We start from the raw sequence: 23,238 nt of genomic DNA on the forward strand, positions 1-23,238 counted from the left end.
GGGCCCCATGGGTTATTACACCTTTGCTGTGGTAATGGGTGCCAGAGTGGAATGCTGTCATGAGAGGAGGCATCTGAGGAGAAAGGAAGGTGCCATGAGCCATGATAGAGGGGAGAAAGCCTGGCGTGTTGTCCTTCCTGTTCGTGCCAGTAAGTCCCATGTATGGCTGACACACATGTTCCTCACATGTCTTGTATGTGCAGCCCAAGAGCACAGACTATCTTTGATTTATAACCCATTGTTACATGTCATTGAACACAGTGTTCAAGTATGGCCATCTTCCCTCGATTCTGTAAGAGGAGCCAGTGTCTCACTCCTGTCATCTTAGTTACTCAGGAGGCTGAGATCTGAGGATCACAGTTCAAAGCCAGTCTGGGCAGGGAAATCTATAAAACTCATCACCAATTAACAACCAGAATGCCAGAAGTCAAGTTGTGGCTCAAGTGATAGAGCACTAATTGTGAGTTAAAAAAAAAAAAAAACCCAAGGACAGTACCTAGGCCCTGATTCAAGCCCCAGACTGGCACACATACACACACATACACAACCACACACACACACACACACACACACACACACACACACACACACAAACACACACACACACTGGATCTGTTCAGACCCCGTGTGAGCTACAGCACCACTTCCAGTTTTCTAGTGGTTTATTGGGGGTAAGAGTTTCACAGACTTTCCTGCCCGGGCTGGCTTTGAACCACGATCCTCAGATCTCAGCCTCCTGAGTAGCTAGGATGACAGGCATGAGCCACCGGTACCTGGCTAAACCTATTGTTTTAACTCTACAGGATCCAAAGTTCTAATTTAAAGAGAATCTGTTTCCAGTTTAAGAATCAGATCCATTAAATTGCAAACTGGCCTCAGGATCAACTACTTAACAAGAAGCAGCTTGCTTCTTGGAGATAAAGCTCTGTTGATTACACCTGGGGTTGGGGGGAGAGGGCTGGCTCCACTGATTATACCTTTCCTTCTCCCCCCTGCCCCCAACTAACCAGGAATTCCCAGGGTAAAAGAAATAAAAAAGAAAAAAGAGCACTCTGGATGATATCTACCTCTCTTTGATCTAGCAAACAGACTTAATGGGTGACTTATGATTTAAATCAATAGAAAATTGTTAAGACAAGTTATTTTTAAAAAGACAGAAATTTCCAAAGTGTTGATTCATGGTCGGTCTGTCCCTATGACAGTGAGCTAGAGAGGTTGTACACTATTTGACAACTTAAAAATGCCCAAATCTGTACTAACATTGGTGAGTCTAACTATTTGGAATTCTTTCTATGAGGCATGATAACACACTTGTCCCAGAACATACATCCATATGTCTATAGGGCATGGTGATATAATCCATAGTCAAAGTCAAACCTGGAACCTTGGGCATCCATCCCAAAAGAGACTCAGCGTGAGAAGATGATAAAGGTTAACTTTTGCTGTTCATGGGCCCCAGTAGCCATTTTCTCATCCACTCTGGCTGCCTGTCATTGTGAATAGGTGAGGACTGTTGCCATCATAAAGGAGGTGCATTGTATGGTCTTCAGCAGCACACACAGGTGTCACTGGAGAGGCCACACAGGTCCAAAAGGACAAGCCAATGAGCATTTATTAGAGCAATGGGAGGCACTGACACCGGAACAGCATCCCCAAGGACATTGTTCGAACTGGAAAATCTCAGTAGAAAGGACAAAACTATTTTACTAGATATGGCAACATTACTGCCCCTGGCCTTAATATTCAACACGCTCCTTTGTGACAGTCTTCAGAGCTACATTTACCATGCCTGCCCCCAATGAGTGGGCAGTGATAAAGAGACACAGACTCAAATTAGAAACACCTGTGTGTGTGGAGGGATGGAGGGGTTGGTTGTGCATGCGTGTGTGCACATGCACACGCCAATCCTGGGGCTTGGCATTCAGGGTCTCACACTCTTGCTTGGCTTTTTTTGTTCAAGGCTGACACTTTTGAGTCACAACTTCATGTCCAGCTTTTTGCTGATTAATTGGAAATGAAAGGCTGAGGGCACTTCTGCTCGGTCTGGCTATGAATCTAAATCTGCAGATTTCAGCCTTCTGAGTAACTAGAATTATAAGCATATACAACCAGTGCCCAACTAGTGAAACTTTCTTTTAAAACCTTTTATGTTTTCTTCTTTGCTCTTGGTTTTACATGATATATTCTTTATAGAGATACAATTTATATGCTCCAATACATACAAATCTTATATGTATAGATTGATTCTGTTCAAATTATGTTTACAACTCAAGCTACACATATTTCCATTTTACCATCAAATTCCTGTGTCTTTCCCATTCAATATTTGTACCCCAAAGCCCCAGTTATTTGAAATTCTAACATCAAACACCTTTGGAGCCAAGGATAGTCATGTATACCTATAATCCTAATTACTTCAGAATCATCCTTGCCAGACAAAGCAGAGAGGCTCTCATCTCCAATATTAAACAGCAAAAGACCATGAATGGAGGTGTAACAAGCATTAGACTGCCAACACTGAGTGAAAAAAGCCAAGTAAGGGCATGAGGTCTTGAGTTAAGTCTTAGTACCTACCAGCACAACAAAAACAACAAAAAACCCCAGAGAAAACAAAATTATGTTGGCTTGTTGTTGAACAGAACATAACATTCATTTCTTTCTTTTCTGGCTTTTGTTGTTTGTTGAGTATCTGAGCCTGCTTCTTGTTGTATCTGAGCCTGTGAGGTTTACTAGAAGTACAGGAAGTCATTAAATCAGCACAACATGTGTATTCATCTCAGAGTTGGGGCTGTTATCGCTTTAGGAATTGATCCACAGGTCAACTTCAATGATTCATATTTTTTCATTATTGTTTCTAAGGATCTTTTGCTTGGAGGAAAGAAAATCTAATGGACCAGGAAAGAATAGCTACAGCCTGTGGATATAGCCGATCAGGCACTGGAATGTCAGGCCCTAGTGAAGGGCTCAGCATGCTTTGCACTTGTTATTTGGTAGCTTTAATGATGTCTCTAAGCTTAGAGCTCCTTCACATTTTAAACTAGTCTCATTCTACAGTTCTAATTGGAACCAATTTCTACCACTTTCTGGGGGGATAGTCTTGGCCTCAGCTCTTGAGTTGTTACAGTTTTTGAGAAGTGTTCATACCAGAATATACAAAGACCTACAAGTTTGTCAGATACTGTGGTTCATGCCTGTCATCTTAGCTACTCAGGAGGCTGAGATCTGAGAATTGGGGTCCAAAGCCAGCTCTGGCATCAAAGTCCATGAGACTCTTTGTAAGCATTATACCCACCTTTGGCCCTCAGCTCCACCCAGACCTGAGCTCCTCCCAGCCCTGAAGTTCCCACCATACAGCTGGCCTCTCCCTCTTTCCTCCCAGACCTAACAGAGCTCCCATCTACCTCACTTCCTGCCCCCAGACCCTGCTGCTACCTAGATATTGGAGGGTTCCATGTTCTCCCTCTCTAGGAGAAATGTGGCTCCTCTAATAAACCTTATAATAATCTTTATCTTGTGCCTGTCTGCTTCTGCGTGGTCCCCTGGAATGGATGTGAAGGATCCTTTCATTGAAAATGGCCTTCTCAGCTCTGCTGGCAATAAATCTTTTCTTCTACTTGACTTCTCTCCATGTGGTCTTTTGAGTTACTTTCTTTTGGGTCACTTTCTGCCTAGGTTACATTTTTTCTTTCACTCTTACCTTCAAATAAAGAACAACAACAACAAAGTAGGAAGCAGAGCTCAAGAGGTAGAGAAATAGAATTTAGCAAAAAAGTTCAGGGACAGTGCCCATAGTCTGAGTTCAAGCCTCACAACTGACACAAAAAGAAAGTGTACAAGGTGTCAGTACAACAGGAAGCAAATACACAGCCTAAACATTTCTTAACTTTATTGAAGCAAGTAAATAGAAACATATTAAACTCATTAAGAAAGATAACTAGCTGAGCACCGGTGGTTCATGCCTATAATCCTAGCCACTAAGGAAGCTGAGATCTGAGGATCATGGTTCAAAGCCAGGCTGTGTAGAAAAGTCCCCATGAGACACTTACCTCCAATTAACCATCCAAAAACCAGAAGTGGCATTGTGGCACAAGTCATAGAGCACTAGCCTTGAGCACAAAGATGCTCAGAGACAGAGCCCAGGCCCTGAGTTCAAGCCCCCAACCAACAAAAAAAGAAGAAATAAACCTCAAAAAATGTAGTGCCTATTTACAATGAAATTTTACACAGCCAGTAAAAGAAAATATGTCATTTGCAAGGAAATGGATGAACCTATAACAAGTCCTATGTGAGGTAAGCAAGCTCAGAGAAACATATGGTGGATGTTTTCTCTCATATGTGGAATTAGATCTAATATATACTGGAACATGGTAAGTTATACAAGGCTGTAGACATTCACTCACAGTGAAACCAAAGGAGGATACTCTTAAGAGAAAACACAAAGACACAATGCCTATTTGCATCTGATTATATGAAATAAAACCTCCTGAATAGGAATTGAAAATGAGATTTTTCCTTATTACTGTTTTTGTTTTCTTTCCTTTTTATCTGTTTTGTTCATTTGTTTGTCTTTGGGAGAGTAAGGGGAGGGGACCAGAAATGTAGGGACAAAGGGTGAACAAATGCAGCAGTGGTACTCACTAGGCACTCTTTTGATAATAAACTATACAACTTGTGGGTGGGGACAGGCAGGAAAAACTGGGAGTAAGCAAGGGAAGAGGAGATATTGTCCAAAAAGAAATGTGCTCTTTACCTGTCTTATATAACTGTAATCCCTGGGTGCCTCACCATTGTAATAACAACATAAAAATAAATAAGTAAAATAGAAAAGAAGGACCAATAAAAACAAAATTTGGGAAAATATTTTCATATAAATATAAAGAAGATTATTACAAATTTCAGATCCAATTGTTAGAAAATTAGCTATTTGTAAACTAGCAGAACCTGGAGAATATTACAACTAATTTCTATAGAAAATTCCAAATATATAGAAGAAGCTGGAAAGGCCCAACAGAAGATGACTTCCACTTTTGAATGTATGTTCCTACTTCTACACCTTCAGCCTGGACAGAACAACCCAGAGAGCCCGGTGGACCTGCTTGTTGCGTAGGGTGTAGATGACAGGGTTCAGCAAGGGGGTCACCACCGTGTTCACCAGCGCAGCCTCTCTGTTGGAGTCTAGCCTGCTTGTTTGCTTCGGCTTCACATATATGAAGACACAGCTGCCATACATCAGGGAGAGGACTATGAGGTGGGAGGAGCAGGTGGAGAAAGCTCTCTGTCTCTCCTTGGCTGAGGGGAGACGTATGATGGTGGCTGCTATGTTGCTGTAGGCCACAATGGTTATCATGAGGGATGTGAAGAGAACACATAAGGCCAACATGAAGAACAAACTGTCAGTGGATCTGGTATCAGAACAGGAAAGACTGGACAGGGGTCCAAAATCACAGAAGAAATGAGGGATGACATTGGGGCCACAGAATGATGAGTGAGAGAGTGCCAGGACTGGAATCACCATAAAGAGGAATCCCAACACTGAGCAGAAAGCAACCAGCAATGAACACACCTTCCAGCTCATGATGGTTGGGTAATGCAGAGGTCTGCAAATGGCCAGATATCGATCCAGGGATAGTACAGCCATGAGGAAGAACACAGTCGCCCCCAGGAAAAGAAAGAGGAAGGCTTGTGCAAAGCAAGCTACAAAGGAAATGGTCTGCCTCCCTAACAGAAAGATGGTCAGCAGTTTGGGAATCACAGTGGTGATGAAACAGCATTCTACAAAAGAGAAGCTGCTGAGGAAGAAGTACATAGGTATGTGGAGGCGAGGGTCGGCCACTGTGATGACAATTATGAGCATGTTGCTCAGGATGGATGTCAAGTATGCCACCAGGTGTATGAGGAAGAAGATGGTTCCCAGGCGTTGCTAGGCAGGAAATCCCTCCAGGATGAACTCCTGGGCTGCAGTCTTATTCCTTACTTCCTCCACCAGCAGCTTTTCCATTCTCTCCATCTGTCATTGAACTACATTGTCACTTCAAAACTGAAGAATAGCCAGGAACTGGTGGCTCATGCCTGTAATGCTAGCTACTCAGGAGGCTGAGATCTGAAGATGGTGGCTCAGAGTCAGCACAGGCAGAAAAGTCTTCGACACAATTATCTTAATTAACCACAATAAAGCTGGAAGTGAAGCTGTGGCTTAGGTGGTAGAGCACCTACCTTGAGTGAAGAAAGCAGGGGTAAAGCCCTGAGTTCAATCCCTGTACTAGTATAAAATAAAAACAAAACATACAGTGAGGTGCCAGTGGCTCACATCTGTAATCCTAGCTACTCAAGAGGCTGAGATCTGAGAATTGCAGTTTAAAGCCAGCCTGGGCAGGAAACTCCATAAGATTGTTATTTTCAATAAACCACCAGAAAACTGGAAGTGACACTCTGGCTCAAGTGGTAGAGTGCTAGCCTTGAGCTGAAGAGCTGAGGGACAGTGCCCAAGCCAAGAGTTCGAGCCCCATGACTGACAACAAACAAACAAACAAAACAATAAAAATATCTGAAGAGCAGAACTTTATTTTATTATTTTGTTTTTATTATTTTATTAAATATGTAAAATAACCAGACATGACCATTTGGTGTACTTATTATTTTAAAGCTCTATATTTAGCATATTGTGTGTTTTGTATGTGTGTGCCACTCCTGAATTTAAGGCCTAGATACTCTCCCTTAGCTTGTTCACTCAAGGCTGGCACTCTATCACTTGAGCACAGTTCCACTTTTGGCTTTTTTTGGTTAATTGGAGACAAATGCCCTAGGCTACCTTTGAACTGTGATCCTTAGCTCTCAATTTCCAGAGTAGCTAGGATTACAGGTGTGAGCCACCAGCACCCAAAGGAGCATACTATTTTTGATTATTATAAAGTAAAAATATTTGTTTTTATCTACAGCCATGTTCATATTGCATGCAGCAAAAGCAGTAGATAAACAAGAACCATGTAAGTAGCAACCCATGGAAATGAAGGGCAGTGTCATTTTACCAGAAGTGAATCACCTTCTCAAACAGTTCATTGCTTAGTTGGAGAAAGTTACTTTTATAATTATATATTTGATGACAGAATCTATTAAGGTAGTATTCACACCATTAGTCACAAGATGTATGTTGCAAAACTAAAATTATAACAAAATAAAAAGAAAGAAAGAAAAGTTGGTATGAATTGTGACTCAGTGGCCAAGGCCTTCCCTAGTATGTGTTAGTCTTGCCCTCCTTCCCCTCCACCCCTGTCCCTCCCACCCAGCACCTCCTCAAACAAAAAACAAAATAAACAAAAGAATATCCACGGATGGCCACAGAAGGCTAGCAAGCCACAAAAATATATACATTCATTGTACCTGAGCATTTATTGCCATTTGGGGACATAGAATTATAAGTATCAGAGAAATCTTCTTTTTTTAGGTTTTGTTTTTCTTTCAATTCAAGGGTCATTTTCAGACAAAACTTTTTGCCTGGCACTGGTGGCTCACCACTGTAATTCTAGCTACTCAAGAATCTGAGACATAAGGATCACAGATCAAAACAACCAGGTAAGAAAGTCCTTGAGACTCTTGGAAGTGGCACTGTGACTCGAGTGGTAGAGCTCTAACCTTGAGCTGAAGAGTTGAGGGACGGCACACAGAGTTCAAGCCCCATGACTGATTTAAAAAAAGAAAGAGAGAGAGGGGGGGAGGGAGGGAGGAAGGAAGGAAGGAAGGAAGAAAGAAAGAAAGAAAGAAAGAAAGAAAGAAAGAAAGAAAGAAAGAAAGAAAGAAAGAAATGAAGGAAGGAAGGAAGGAAGGAAAGAAAGAAAGAAAGAAAGAAAGAAAGAAAGAAAGAAAGAAAGAAAGAAAGAAAGAAAGAAAGAAAGAAAGAAAGAAAAAGAAAGAAAGAAAGAAAGAAAGAAGAAAGAAAGAAAGAAAGTCCTTGAGACTTTTATCTGCAAGTAAGCACCAAAAACCCAGAAGTGGAGCTGTGTCTCAAGTGGTAGAGTGCTGGCTTGAGCAAAAAAGCTCACAGAAATCTTCAGACTCTGTGTTCAAGCCTCAGAACGGTACCTAATGACAACCAAACAAACGAAAACCTGTTTTTGTGGTCCCAGCACAGTCCCCTGAAGTGAATTAGATACAAGGAGCAATCAGTGAATTCTAACAGGGTTCATGTTGAGCTAGAGCCTGAAGTAGTTTAGTTTTAAAAAGAAGTGATTTTGAGCCTGGAACTGGGGGCTCATGTCTCTTTACGTAGCTATTCTAGAGAGTGAACTTCTAAAGACCATGGTTCCAAGTCAGGCAGAAAATTCTAAGATTCCATTTCCAATATAACCAGCAAAAAGCAGAGCTGGAGTCCTGGCTCAACTGCTTGAGAGCCACCAAGCAAGCAAGTTGAGCAAGACTGAGGTCTTGAGTTCAATCACTGGTATGCCATAGGAGAAAGAAAAGGGAAGGACGGAAGGAAGGAAGGAAGGAAGGAAGGAAGGAAGGAAGGAAGGAAGGAAGGAAGGAAGGAAGGAAGGAAGGAAGGAAGGAAGGAAGGGAAGGAGGGAGGGAGGGAGGGAGGGAGGGAGGGAGGGAGGGAGGGAAGGAAGGAAGGAAGGAAGGAAGGAAGGAAGGAAGGAAGAAGGGAGGGAGGGAGGGAAGGAGGGAGGGAAAGAGGGAGGGGGAGGGAGGAAGGAGGGAAAAAGGGTAGATGGGAGAGAAGGAAGGAGAGACAGAGAGAGACAGAGACAGAGACAGAGAATGCTTTCTCTATGTCCTATTCATGCTAGGATGCTAGGTTGTCAGTTCAGGGGAGAAACTGTCTTCTTACCTTCTGACTGGATATTTAAGAAATGCCTACCAGAGTCTGGTGAATTGCATAACTTAGTTTCAGTTACCATTTCCTCATCATTCTCCCTGTTATTACTTGCCCAAGTAAAACACCTGCTTTCTTTCTCCCTTTAAATACACAGAATTTGCTAGTGTTCATCTCAGATCTCTGACCTAGCTTCTGATTTAGCCAAATCAAAGCTGCCCTTTCTTTACAAAGAGTATTATGAAATCAATCTGGAGAGAAACAGACCACTTCAGTTTGAAGTGAATGCATGGACAGCCGTTCAGTCTCACTGGGCACACACTTACCACAGGCAGCTCAGGGCTCTGTCTTCTCTCCCTTCACTCCTCCAAAACTCCAGAGCACTTGTCTAGGCAGCTGGAATCTAGTGTAATGAACAGTTTCATTTGAGATGCCCTTCATTTGTCCCAGAGAAAAAGTAGTTCGCCCATCACATCTGCCCATTATCATACTTCAGTGCTTTCCCTTTCCAAGGGTAAGATAATAAAAAAGTGACAGTTGCTGGAAATCTTGTGTGATGAAAAGAAGAGGAAATAAAGAAGTGACAGGAAGAGAGAGAGAGAGATGGAGGAAGTGAGGGAGGGAGGATGGAAGGAAGGAAGGAAGGAAGGAAGAAAGGAAGAAGGAAGGAAGGAAGGAAGGAAAGGAAAGATTAAAGAAAGATAGAGAAAAGAGAGGGAAAGAAATACAGAGAAAGAGAATGGGAAAGAAAGAAAAGGAAGGAAGAAGGAGAGAGAAAGAAACAAAAGAGAACAAAATGAAGAAGATGAAAGGGAAGGAAGGAAAGCAAAGGGAAGGGAGAAAGAGAAAGGAAAGAAAGGAGAGAGGATGAAAGAAAGAAATAGAAGAAAAGCAGGTAACGAAGAAAGGAAGGAAAGAAGGACGATAACAGAGAAAACTAGGAAAGGAAAGAAAGGAAGAAGAAAAGGCGACAGGAAGGAAGGAAAGAAAGAGGGAAGGAAGGAAGGAAGGGAAAGAAAGAAAGAAAGAACAAAGAAAGAAAAAGAAAGGAAAGAAAGAAAGAAAGAAAGAAAGAAAGAAAGAAAGAAAGAAAGAAAGAAAGAAAGAAAGAAAGAAAGAAAGGAAAGAAAGAAGAAAGAAAGAAGAAGTGAGGGAGGGAGGGAAGGAAGGAAGGAAGGAAGGAAGGGAAAGAAAGAAAGAAAGAACAAAGAAAGAAAAATAAAGGAAGAGAAAGAAAGAAAGAAAGAGAGAGAGAAAGAAAGAAAGAAAGAAAGGAAAAGAAAGAAGGAAAGAAAGAGAAAGAAGAAGAGAGGGAAGGAAGGAAGGAAGAAGGGAGGGAGGTAAGGAAGGAAGGAGGGATGGAGGGAATGAAGGAAGAAATGAAGGAAGGAAAGAAGGAAGGAAGGAAGGAAGGAAGGAGGATGGAAGTAGGGAGGGAGTAAGGAAATGTGCTTCTGTAACTTGAGCGAGTTCACTTGGAATTCACTTTGGCATCCCCTGTCACCCAGATCCTATCCTAGTCCTGCCCCAGCACCAATAGGAGAAGTTATTCCTGGGTAAAAATTCAGGGAAGGATGGGAGAAAACAGGCTTCTCACTTAAATTCACCCTTTATGTATAGTGTTCCTCCAAAATGCATTCCAAAGCACTCTCTGTCTCTTTCTCTCTCATAGACACACAGACACACAGACACACAGACACACACAGACACACACACACACACACACACACACACACGACTGGGAGGATACAGCAATGAAAGAGGTATGAACTTCCCCTAACATTTGTGTAGCACTGGTCAGCCTCCACACCAATCAGGGCCCAGCAGGACCAGTGGCGGCACTGATCATTAGCAAATGGAAGAACAAAGCCACTGAGACCAATGTCCCTCTAGGATCCCTGGTGACTGCTAATTGAGCACTGGCTGGAAAGAGAAATTTCTTGCTTCAGGTGCTACTAATAAAGTCACTGTGTATTATGAAAATATAATTATATGAACTCCTAACCAACTCAATTGTCCTCCACATAAATCTTTAAAAGTGGGATCTGTGCAACCGTAGCCAAATTCATGACATCTCAATTATATTATGTTGTTAGCTAAGGTTGGCTGAGAGGTCAAGTAGGGAACTCAACCTGTCAGAAATGGGGAAGAGCTCTCCCTTTGTCTGTCACAGCATGTCAAAGAAGGCAAAATAAAAGCTTAAATGAGTGCCAGCATTTCAAAAAATCCAAAAGGTCCATTTCCAGAGAACACCACTGGTCAAACAAAAACTAGGAAGATCTCAGTTGTTTTGAAAGACAATTGATAGACTCCCATGCCAAGATAACAGAGATGACAGATTTACATGGGAGAGTTTAAAAGCTCATCATAAAAGGCTTCATGGAAATATAAACATGCAGATACTTTAAAAACATAAGTAGAAATTCTTGTGCCAAGTGCTGGCTACTCACTTCTGTACTCCTAGGTATTCAAGAGGCTAGGAACTGTAGATCAGCATTCAAAGCCAGCCTGGACACAAAAATCTATGAGACTCTTTTTTTTTTTTTTAATATTATTTTATTTTATTTGAGAACATACTGTACAGAGGGGCTACAATTACATGGGCAGGATAATGCATACATTTCTTACCAAGCATTGCAGCCTCCTCCTTTGTTTACCCTTCACCTCCCTTCCCAGCCTCCCCCCTCCCCCCACCCAATTATACCCCCCTCCTCCCCCCCCCCACCGACTTTGTAAAGCTGGTTTTGACATGACATTTTGTACTTCTCATTGTTGCAACAGGTCCACCTGAATCCTTAAACGACTTGTTTGCCCCTATCTCCTCCACATGTTATACTGACATCAAATATAGTGAAAGCGGGGGTTACACTGTGGGGGAGGGACATACAAAGCAACAAAGAAATAATCTTATAAATGCGTTAGAAACATATGCATGAAAGAAACGAAAACTTTAAAATACATATTTAAGGGTTCATTTTCCTAACATCACATTATCTGACCTTTTCTGCTTGACTCATACCTATACTAGATATTGCAAATAAGGGAAACCATGGGACCTATGCTTCTTTGGGCCTGGCTTACTTCACTTAATATAATTTTTTCCAAGCCCTTCCATTCTATGAGACTCTTATCTCCAATTAACCAGCAAAAAGGGGGCAAGGTGTGCACAAGTGGTAGAGCACTAGCTGTGAGTGGAAAATGCCAAGTGAGATCTCAAGGCCATCAGTTCAAGCCCCAGCACCAGTACACACACACACACACACACACACACACACACACACACACACACACACACACAATCCTCGAAGAAAAGAGAAAATTTTAGCTAGAATGAAATCCAGAACTAGCTTCATTAAATAGCCTCACAAAATTATTTCATTATTACACGTAGCACAATATGACAAAATTTGGATTATGTGTGTTGGTGCATATTTTCTTCAGTGTTCTGTATATTTCAATACATATTGGAAGAAAGGTGTGCAGGTATGTGGATACCTACAAATGTGCAACTTAAACCTCAAGTGTCCATGGGCCTGACCATGTCCACCTTCACTATTTATCTATGTAAATGAAGTTATTTTGTAAATGAATTAATGGATAAGCCCTGCTATTGTTGCTTGAACTCAGGGCCTGGGCACTTGCCTTAGATTTTTTTGCTCAATGCTAACACTTTATTACTTGAGCCACAGCTCCACTTCTGGCTTTTTGCTGGTTAATTGGGAATAAGAGTCTCACAAACTTTTCAGTTTAGACTGGCTTCAAACCATGATCCTCAGATCTCAGCCTCCTGAATAGCTGGGATTACATACATGAGCCACTGGCCACCCACTTCTTTCAGTACTTTAAAGATCTTTACTTACTGTCTTCCTACTCACATTTCTCTATCTATAATTTACATCTTTCTCTCTCTGTTCTTAGTGTGCCCTTTTCTCTTCTGGCTGGTTTCAAGTTTCCCACTTTGCAGCCTGCATCTTGTGTGATTTCTTCATGGTTATGATGCTTTAGTTCTCTGAGCTTATTGGATTTTTAGGTTCATATTTTAATTACATATGCAAAAAGTTTAATCAGATTCATATAAATATTGGTGAGGGTGTTTGGGGGGTGTTTTTTTTTGTTTTTCTGCTAGTCCTGAGGCTTGGACTCAGGGCCTGGGCACTGTCTCTGAGCTTCTTTTGCTCAAGGCTAGCACTCTATCATTTGAGCCACAGTGCCACTTCTGGGTTTTTCTGATTAGGTGGCACTGAGGAGTTGAATCCAGGCCTTCATGCATGCTAGGCAAACATTCTACACTAAGCCACATCCCCAGCCCCACAAATATTGTTTTCATACAAGTATATTGTTTTCTGTTCTCCAAGCCCTCATGAATGTTAAGGAACTAATTTTGTATATATTAGTCTATTTAAGTTGTCTTATGATTTATGACTGTGCTGTTGTGTTTGTTCTTTTTCTTTCTTCCTATCTATGTTTGGCAGATTCACTTTGTCTTTTTATTCTACAATATTTATTTTTAACATTGTAGTTTGTATCTCTAGGATTCAATTTCCTTTCATATCTTCTCTGCTTCTATTTATGCTCAATCATGTCCCTATCTCTTTGCATGCTTGGAATAAGGTTATAATAACTAATGACTCTGACTACTAATTTTACTTTATTGATTTTGTTGTTTCAGTGTTGTTTCGACGCCCTTTCTTGCTATGAGTGTATTTTCCTTCTTGTTTGAATAAATGGCTTGCAAATAACACCTGGCATGGAAATTATGTTTTATCCCAAGCCAATATGGACACTGAAAGGAAATAACTATGCTGCTTGAGGGGAACAAGGAGCTTTCCTACTGGCTGAGTCTCAGAAAACCTGCACAGAAGATAGTGTTTGATGGACAGAATGAAGGAAAAAGTGCAGGAAATACTGAGGTGGGAAGAATAGCATTAGGAACCTTGATGGATGATGTTTTGGGAGCATGTAGGAGGCGAGCCCAATAGTGGGATGAGGTGGGAAAAAAAGAAGGCAGGGCTTAATAACTTGAAGTGTTAAGGACTATGGTTGGATGATAAGAAACAAGCTGAAATGAATTAAAAGGATTGTTTTTTGTTCAAGGGGTCTGAATCTAGGGCTCACTGCATGCACTTTACCACAGAGCTGCGCCCCCAGTGGCCTGGCCTAGCTGTTAGGGCCTGGGCTGAGGAAATGTGGGGCATAGCATTTCTCAGACAGGAGGCCATCCTTAAGTTTTCCCAAGCTTCCAAACATATTCTTTCACTTGGCCAGTGGTCTCTCCTGTCTGTGGATCTCACAGCTCAGAGCCTACCTCTTTTTGCTGCATTATTCTGCACTCCTGCTTTCCAGTATTCTCTATCCCATGGCACCTGTTGAACCACTGTACATCCTCAAAGTTTTGCTACATTGAGACTCTTTTTGGATATCTTGTAGAAATATCTCTATTTCTTCCATTTTTTAAATCACTTTCTCCCTCCTTTGGGTATAAGTATAAAACAATTACCTTTGTGTTTTTTGGTCAGTCTGGGTTTTGAGAATAACATAAACTTTACTCTCACTACCAGTCTTATTTTTAAATATCTTCAGATTTTCTCTTGCATATTTGTGGCTATCACTAAATTTTCAAAATGCAACTTTCCTTTCTCTAGTGCATCAGCTTCCCTGTTTGATTACATTTCCCAGACTCCCTTGCAGCTTGGTGAAGCAATGTGACTACAACTTTTCAATAAATAGTGAATAGAAGTTATGTTCTTAACTTGAATTACTTTCTCTAAGCTTTCTATTTATTTTCCTTCCTAGGAACTAAACCGTAGAAATTGTGTCAGTTATGGTAAAGGAAAAAGTAGCCTACAAGAGAGAGAAACACTGGCTGTAGAAGAATCTGCCTCCTCTGAAGACCTATCAAAGCATGACTGGCCCAAATGGCTTGAAACCACCACATCACCAGGCATGCACTTAACATTTTGAGTGAAGTTAGAACACCATATATGTAGTCTTTTTGTTCCCTTAGTGTAAGTAGTAATGTACACATACATTCTTGCATGAAAATGCATCATGAACCCCAAAAAAGATTTTTAAAAGGATAACCTGGGCTGGGAAGGTGGCTCAGTGGTAGAGTGCTTGCCTTGCATGCATGAGACTATGGGTTTGATTCTTCAGTACCACATAAGCAGAAAAAGCCAGAAGTGGAGCTGTGGCTCAAGTGGTAAGTGCTAGCTATGAGTTGAAGAGCTGAGGGACAGCACCCAGGCCTAGAGTTCAGGCCCCCCGACCAACAACAACAACAAAAAATAAAAGAATAAAAATAAAAAAGAAAACCTGCTTGGGTTTCACAAGTATCAAGTTGGAGTTATTCTGTGTAATTATTTCTACAGTTGACCTCTTTAATGACTAACATAGCTACTAAAATAAATTCATATATCTCATTAGCTAGAAAAAATCCTAAAAGTGAGTATTGCTCTGATTTTATTGACTACAAAACATTGGGACAAATTCTCATAGCTCTTAAATGAGAGCTGTGCACCAGTCACTACTGAAACATTTAATTTAGTGCATCTTCCAAGTACGCTGTTGTGTGCACTTAAATCATTTGCAATGAGTTTGAATAAGAAACCCACTTAATTTCCAGGAGACTCTGCCAATGAGTAAAAAATGATTGGTTGAGATAAGTTGATGTTAGGTGAAGTGAACACCAAGATAAATGTTTCTAAATATTTTTAAGATGATTTCTTTGTTGCTTTGTATGTTCCTCCCCCATGATATAACCCTGCTTTCACTGTATTTGATGTTGGTATAATTTGTGGAGGGGAAGGGAAAAAACAAATCGTTTAAATAGGGATACAGGTGGACCCATTGCAACAATGAAATGTACAAGTCGTTATGTCAAAAAACGAACTTTACAACTTTGGCCAGGGTGGGGGTGTGATATAGGGGTTGGGGGAGATATGGGAAGGGATAGAAAAGGGAAACAAAGGAGGAGGCAACAATGCTTGATAAGCAATGTACTCATTATCATGCCCAAATAATTGTAACTCCTCTGTATGGTATTTTCATAATAAAAAATTATTGGTTGAGTGGCCAGGAACATTTGGGCATATTCCTAGCATGAGAGGTAATTGGTATTTAGCCTATTCTCTTCTTGTCAACTAACACAAGAGAAATGTATGTGCATGCATATGCTGTGCTAAAATAGGAGGAAAAGAAAATGAAACATTTCCAAGCCCCTTTCATGTGTTGGGTGCTAGAATAATGAGACAAATCATTTTATTCTTAGTCTTACTTAGTCCTGAAAATATTAGGAGACTCATTCAATTTCACACAGCCATTACCATTTGGGGTCTGGATATGATTTGGGGTCTATTCTTATTGCTATCAGATTCTGCTGAGAATTTACTGAAATAGAGGCTATGCAGATAAAATGGTGATTTTCTTCAAAGACACAAAGATTGAAGAGATGGAGTTGTATCTGGGTGGGATTTGGACAAGAAGAAGATATGGGTGAGTGGAAAGGAAGGAGACTAGAGATAAAGAAGGCACTGTGAGATGGAGGGAGGGGAGATAGACACTGTATTGTCACGGTGGTTCATGTAGGGAGCACACGGGTGTTTGCTCATGCCTCTAGTCTTCCTGGCAAGAAAAATCAGAAGGGCTAGCTCTGTCCTACCTTTTTCTTCCAAGTCCTGAGAGAGGACCATGGGACTCTGAGCACCTGAGCCTGGGTCCACCCTGCCCAGATCTTCTGGCCTAGGGCAGGGGTGTCCACCACTCTCCATTGGGACTTATGCCCTTTATTTTTTTTCACATATTTGGACATTAGCCTGAACTGGTCTTTGCATGATCACCAATGACAGCTGAGTGCCCTGCCAAAAGGACTTAATTGTTCCTTCAGGGTCTACTTAGAGCAGTAGTGGCTGTAAACAACTCTCCTGAGAGTCCCCCACAGAAAGAGACAACTTTCACCAAAGAGAAGTCAAAAACTCTTGGAAGATCAACTTATATAGGGGAAGAAAATCTTTGTCTAAACTGATGTCGTAGATTTTACACCAAGTCCCCTCTTATTCCCAGCCTCAACTGTGGCTGAAAGAGTGAGATCACACATAAAATGTGCTGGCACCACAACGGTGGAATCATTCTTTACAGGTAAATTGTGCTCTGAGGATTTTCTGTTTCATTGTGTGACATAAAAAAAGTGAAGAAGTTCTGTCAATGATTCTGTCTGCTTAACATGGGCATAAAATACCTGCTGACTTTCATTTAGCTACCTAAAGCCAGCAATATTAGATTACTCCTTCTTAGATATTATCACTATTCAATCAGTAGATGAAATAATTGAGTAAACACTGTGCCCCAAATGGGCTGACAGTTTAAGGGTTATACAGTAGATCAAAATCGTAAATGTTGTATCACTTCCTGACTGATCATTCTACTTTGTGGCTCTCTGGGCATATGATGATGTTACATTTGGAAAAGAAACTGAAAAATTAACAGCAAAGAGTTTTAGAGTTCAGTTCCAAAACTTTGGGACAAGACTAATTTTTGTCACTAATACTTTGTGTGACTAAGTCACAGATTCACTTCTGACATTCCAATAAAAAAAGGGACTAGTCATTATGAAACTATCTTTCAGATAAAAAGGTAAGGATTAGAACTTTTTGTAGATGATTTTTTGTACCAATCCAGGTGATGAATTTAGGACCTCTGCTCTGTCCCTTAGCTTTCCTGCTCAAATATTAGTGGTTCACCACTTGAGCCACAGCTCCATTTCTAGCTTTTTTTGTAGTTTATTAGAGATGAGAGTCTCATGGACTTTCCTGCCCAGACTGACTTTGAACCTTGAGCCTCAGATCTCAGTCTCCTGAGTAGCTAGGATTACAGGTGTGAGCCACCAGAACCCAGCAATGATTAGAATTTTTTTATTCTAATGATTTTTAGTTTTCTGTTTTTTAATGTTTATAATAGAAATAACTACTTTCATATATAATAGCTGAATCATATCCTATATGTGAAAATCTTGAATGACATCAAAGATAATAAAAATCAATTGTCTACTATTATTGTGTGCCTTAAAATCATAGTAATTTTCCAGTTGGGAAACTGTGAACAATAAATTAGAACTAAGGTGAGATTCACTAGAAGTAAATTGTGTTCAATGAAAAATTCAATCTGAATTTAGGAAAAATTCAATGATATCAGCCTTTCAATGTCAGGGATCATGAAGCCACTGATTTCTATTTTCCTAACATGATGGAAGCCGTACACCATGCTCTGTTTTGGTCCTGGAAGTGGACCTCAGTAGGTTTGAGAAGAGCGAAGACAACTCCGGTTACACATCTTGTACCTGGCCTGTGGGGACTACTGTGTTGTTACAGTAGCAAGACTTTGAGCTGGGTCAAGGCTAGCTGCAATCTTGTTCTTTCCACTGGCGTACCTGATCATTAACCTGGATGCTTGATAAGAACTAAAGCCAATGCCCAACAAACCTCAGGGTAGACAGGTCTTTGTTCCTCTCCATAGACCAAATGACTGGCTGAGGTCGAAGGAAAGACTCATGGTCATTGTCATGAAATCTACTTACTGTCATGATTCTGGATGGGATCAGGACTCTGTCCACCCGTCCTGGAAATCACAGCAAGTATGTCTTTACCTGAGGGTAATTTGTTCTCTAAATGCGGATGGGTGTTGCAATTTTATTCAGAACCTGTGCAGACTGCTCATCCATAATGGAGGTGCTCCCTTATCTGTCTCTGTAGCTGAGTGAAGACAAGAACTGGGTTTGAGTTTCCAGTGAAGGGGTCTCCTGATGCCCAGCACATGGCAATTGATTGCTCTGTGGATATAAGGGACAGATGTGCTTGTCTGCTCCAGGTACAACGGTGCCAACATGACTCTGGCTTGTCATATGTGCTATGGAGTTGACCAACATGTCAGGGGGGGTGTCGTACCAGTGTTGTGCCCTTTAGTCATACAATATCTACATCATAGCCAGACACTGGTAGATCAGGCCTGTAATTCTAGTTACTCAGTAGGCTGAAAACTGAGGATCACAGTTCGAAGCCAGCCTGGGCAGGAATGTCTTTGAGACTCATAACTCCAATTATTTATCAAAAAAGCTGGAAGTGAAGCTATGACTCAAGAAGTAGAGTGCTAACTTTGAGCACAAATGTTTGAGGACAGAGCCCAAGCCTAGAATTTAAGCATCTGGCTTGGCGCGCGCGCGCACACACGCACACACACACACACACACACACGCACACACACACAAAGAATTGTATCTTGCAAATGATAGGAGATGTTTGGACTTTTTGGGTAAGCCTTAATTTAGAATGGGAAATATGTTTCCTGAGTTGGACCAAAGAGAAATTCTTAAATTAAAATTAAACATTAATAATTTTTGTTTTAAAAGGAAGAGGGGAAAGGAAAAGTAAATGGGGTGAGCACTACCTGGTTGATTTGGGGTGAAGAGAAAACCTGGAGAAGAGGAGAATCCAGGAAGAGCAGTTGAGAGAATTTCCTCCTCAATGAGTATGGAGGGTGTGGAAAGGCTGCTAGAAAGAGATTTTCATGATGCATCTCGGAAAGGTCATTCCAGAGAAAGAACAGAAAACACTTTGACAAAAAAGGAAATGAAAATCAACCACAATCTGTCCCTGCCATGAAACTCTGGCTTCACTCACCTGTTGACTTTGATTCATGTACCGATATCCATTACCCCTGCAAATCAGGTCATAATTGCACATGTTATTTTAATATTTATTCTGCTTTTAAAGTGGTCACTGAGACACTTCAAAAATACTATATAGCATTATGTCAATATATCACAGAAAACCCATCTTAAAGAATATAGATTAATTTTAAATATTCAGTCATAAATGGTGCCATGCAGATAATTTTCCTAGGGCTTGAACTCAGGGCCTGGGCACTGTCCTTTAGCTTTTTCTCTAAAGGCTGGCTGTCTGCCACTGGAACCACAGCTCTGCTTCTGGCTTTCTGCTAGATAATTGAGGAAAAGAGACACATGGATTTCCTACCCAATCTGACTTTGAACCAGGAATATCAGATCTTAGCTTCCCGAATAACTACGATTACAAGTGTGAGCCACCATCAACTGGCTTTAAGATACAGTATACAGTATACACATGCATGTATACATGGGTGTGTGTGTGTGTGTGTGTGTGTGTGTGTGTGTGTGTGTGTGTGTGTGTGTGTGTGTGTGTGTGTGTGTGTGAAGCAGTACTGGGGCTTCTACACAGATCCTGGGTTGGTGTCCCTGAAGTTTTTGGCTCAATGCTGATGCCCTAAACTTGAGCCACAGCTCCACTTCTTACTTTTTGTGTAGTTAATTGAAGGTAACAGTTTCATAGGCTTTCCTCCTCAGGATGGTTTAAACCACAATTCTTGGATCTCAGCCTTCAGACTTAGCTAGCATTACAGGGTGACTTGAAGACATTTTAACTATCTTTCCAAAGACAAATTTCCAGAAAGAAAAGTTGGGGTTCAAATGGAATACATATCCATATCCGAGAAAACATGGAAATGTTATGCAATCTCTAATTTTTCTAAACTTGTGTATTCATGAATAAAGAAGGGAGGAGCATCCATTTAATAATCTGCCTTTTTCTTTTCTATCATATTGAGTGATATTTGCTAAGGTTAATTGTTAATTAATGTTTTAAAAGGTTAATATTGCATTTGTTGTTTATGAGCTGAATGCTTGTTTTCTTTCGTATGAGGTATTTTAATATGTGCCCAACCTAATCTACTGGAGCTATTGAATGTTCACAACATGTTATCATGTTTGTACACAGCATAGCAACCTTTCAAAGAAATCTTTCATGTTTTATTCTAGCCCTGAAGTCATATGCAGCTGTGGGTAGAGATTCTCCTGGTAGATCCTGAAAACCCCCTCACCCCAGGACCATGAGCAACCAGACAGCAGTAACAGAGTTCATCCTGCAGGGATTCTCAGAGCACCCCGAATACCACCTCTTCTTGTTCTGCTGTTTCCTGTCTCTCTACTGTGTGGCCCTCACAGGAAATATTCTCATCATCATGGCCATCAGCTTCAACCCTGGCCTCCATACGCCCATGTACTTCTTCCTGCTCAATTTGGCTACGATGGACATCATCTGCACCTCATCCATCATACCAAAGGCTCTGGAGGAGCTGATGGTAGAGAAGAGCTCCATCTCTTTCAGGGGCTGCATGGCCCAGCTCTACTTTCTCATATGGACTATATCCGCAGAGTTGCTGCTGCTCACGGTCATGGCCTATGACCGCTATGCAGCCATCTGCCACCCCCTGCATTACAGCACCATGATGAGCAAGGCCTTCTGCAGCGTGCTTGTTGTTGGAGTGTGGGTGATGTGTGCCTTCAACTCAGCCATCCACACAGGGCTGATGGTGCGATTGAACTTCTGTGGGCCCAATGTCATTACCCATTTCTCCTGTGAAATCCCTCCTCTGCTCCGTCTGTCCTGTAGCTCCACTTATGTGAACAGTGTCATGACCACACTGGCTGATGCATTCTATGGCATATTCAATTTCCTCTTGACCATTGTGTCCTATGGCTTCATCATCTCCAGCATCCTGAAGATGAGGACATCAGAGGGGAAGCAGAAAGCCTTCTCCACCTGCTCCTCCCACCTCATAGTGGTGTGCATGTATTACATGACTGTGTTCTATGCCTACATCAGTCCCGTGTCCAGCTACAGTGCAGAGAAGAGCAAGGTGGTTGGAGTGCTGTACACCATGGCGAGCCCCACCCTCAACCCCCTCATCTACACTTTGAGGAACAAGGAGGTCAAAGCCGCCCTCAGGAAACTTGTCCCTTTCTTCAAAAATTAATACACCTAGAACTCCAGGAAATGGAAGCAAGAGCTTTTATTCTTTGTTGTTGTTGTTGTTTTCTTTTGTTCTTGTCTTATTTATCTGTCTTGGGAGTATAAGAGGAGGAGCACTGAAATGGTGGGACAAAGGGTCAACAAATGCAGCAGTGGAAATCTCTAGACACTATGGGGGAAATGAACTGTACAACTTGTGAGTGGGGACAGGAGGGAAAAAGTGGGAGAGGTGACATTGTCCAAAAAGGAATGTCCTCTTTACCTGACTTATGTAACTGTAATTCCTCTGTACATCACCTTTATAATAACAATAAAAATAAAAATATCTAGACTCTGTAGCTCAGCCCTATAATCCTACCTATTTAGGAAGCTGAGATCTGAAGATCATGGTTCAAAACCAGCCTGGGTAGGAATGTCTGTGAAACTCTTATGTCCAATAAACTCTTCAGAAAAAGCAGGAAATGGCACTGTGGCTCAAGTGGTAGAGACCTAGCCTTCAGCAAAAAGAGTTCAGAGCCAGTGCCCAGGCCCTGAAATCTAGACCCAGGACTGGAAACAAATAAAATGCAACATAAAAATACATCTTCCCAAAAGCCCTTCTACTGGGAGGTAGCAGTTTCAGTAAGGCTTGGCCTTGCTTCATGAGCACAGAGTACTTTGTTGGGAAATGGCTGCTTGGGGATTGTAGTTGGTTCAGATGAAAAGCCTCCAAGATGCTGGTTTTGTTGATCTCCCCTTATGGAGGACAACTTTAGATTTACAGCTGTGTGAAAGTGACTTTCTCCTCTTTTAGTGTAAGAATATTTAGAGTGGGGACCACTGGTTTCTGGGTCCCACTGCTCATTCTCTTGAGTGGCCTCACTTTCTCTTTACTGAATAAACTCTACATCTGTGAAAAATATTTAAGATATAAATCTTTAAATCACATCTGAGAGTTGTTGTGTGGTCATCCACAGCATTTGTGGGACTGTCAAACTGAAGAGCTCCTTCATGGTGACCGTGTGTTTTGGGTTCAGTTCTGCACCTTGAATTTGACCTCATTTACTGTCTCTAGAGCACTATGGTGACAGTTTGTGATGCAGATTCTTTCTTCTGCTCTTCCCTTTCTTCTCACCAACAATAAAGGTGAGACTATTCCTTGGCTTGAAGGTAGAAATTCCACCTTTAACAGTGGTTTTGTGGTGTGTGAACCAGGAAAGTCTGAGACTTCTCGTGCATTGAGTTTGCTGTCCGCAGTGAGGATCTGGTCTGCCTCACTGCTCTGGAGAGAGGGACACGGATGTGATTGACCTGTGATCAGAATGCTCTGGGCAGGCAACGCTGTCCTTCCATTGTTCCTGAACAAAAGCCAGTGCACCATCACCTGGAATAAATAATAAAGACAAGTCTTGTTTTCCAGGAAACAATCCTGGAAAAGCTGCTTCTCCATCAGAATGAGAGAAGCTGAAGCTGAGTGTTTAGTTACATCTTCAGAATTCATCACAAATACATTGTTCGCTACTTGACATGGAAGCTGAAAGTACAGCTTGAATTTTTTATTAGAATAAGTGAGCTGACTTGTCTCTTCTGTGGGACAAGTACAGGTGCATTGTGGCT

At 41.4% G+C, this 23,238-nt stretch overlaps 2 pseudogenes; one reads left to right on the forward strand and one right to left on the reverse strand.

The window, feature by feature from the left end:
• Positions 1-5,047: 5,047 nt before the first annotated feature.
• On the reverse strand, positions 5,048-5,998 carry LOC138825729 (olfactory receptor 6C75-like; annotated as a pseudogene).
• A 14,662-nt stretch (positions 5,999-20,660) lies between these two features.
• LOC138825730 (olfactory receptor 13A1-like) lies at positions 20,661-21,646 on the forward strand (annotated as a pseudogene).
• Positions 21,647-23,238: the final 1,592 nt, after the last annotated feature.

This window comes from Dipodomys merriami, unplaced genomic scaffold, assembly GCF_024711535.1.
Source record: "Dipodomys merriami isolate MVZ:Mamm:240054 unplaced genomic scaffold, mDipMer1.0.p SCAF_14, whole genome shotgun sequence".
NCBI classification, from domain to species: domain Eukaryota; kingdom Metazoa; phylum Chordata; class Mammalia; order Rodentia; family Heteromyidae; genus Dipodomys; species Dipodomys merriami.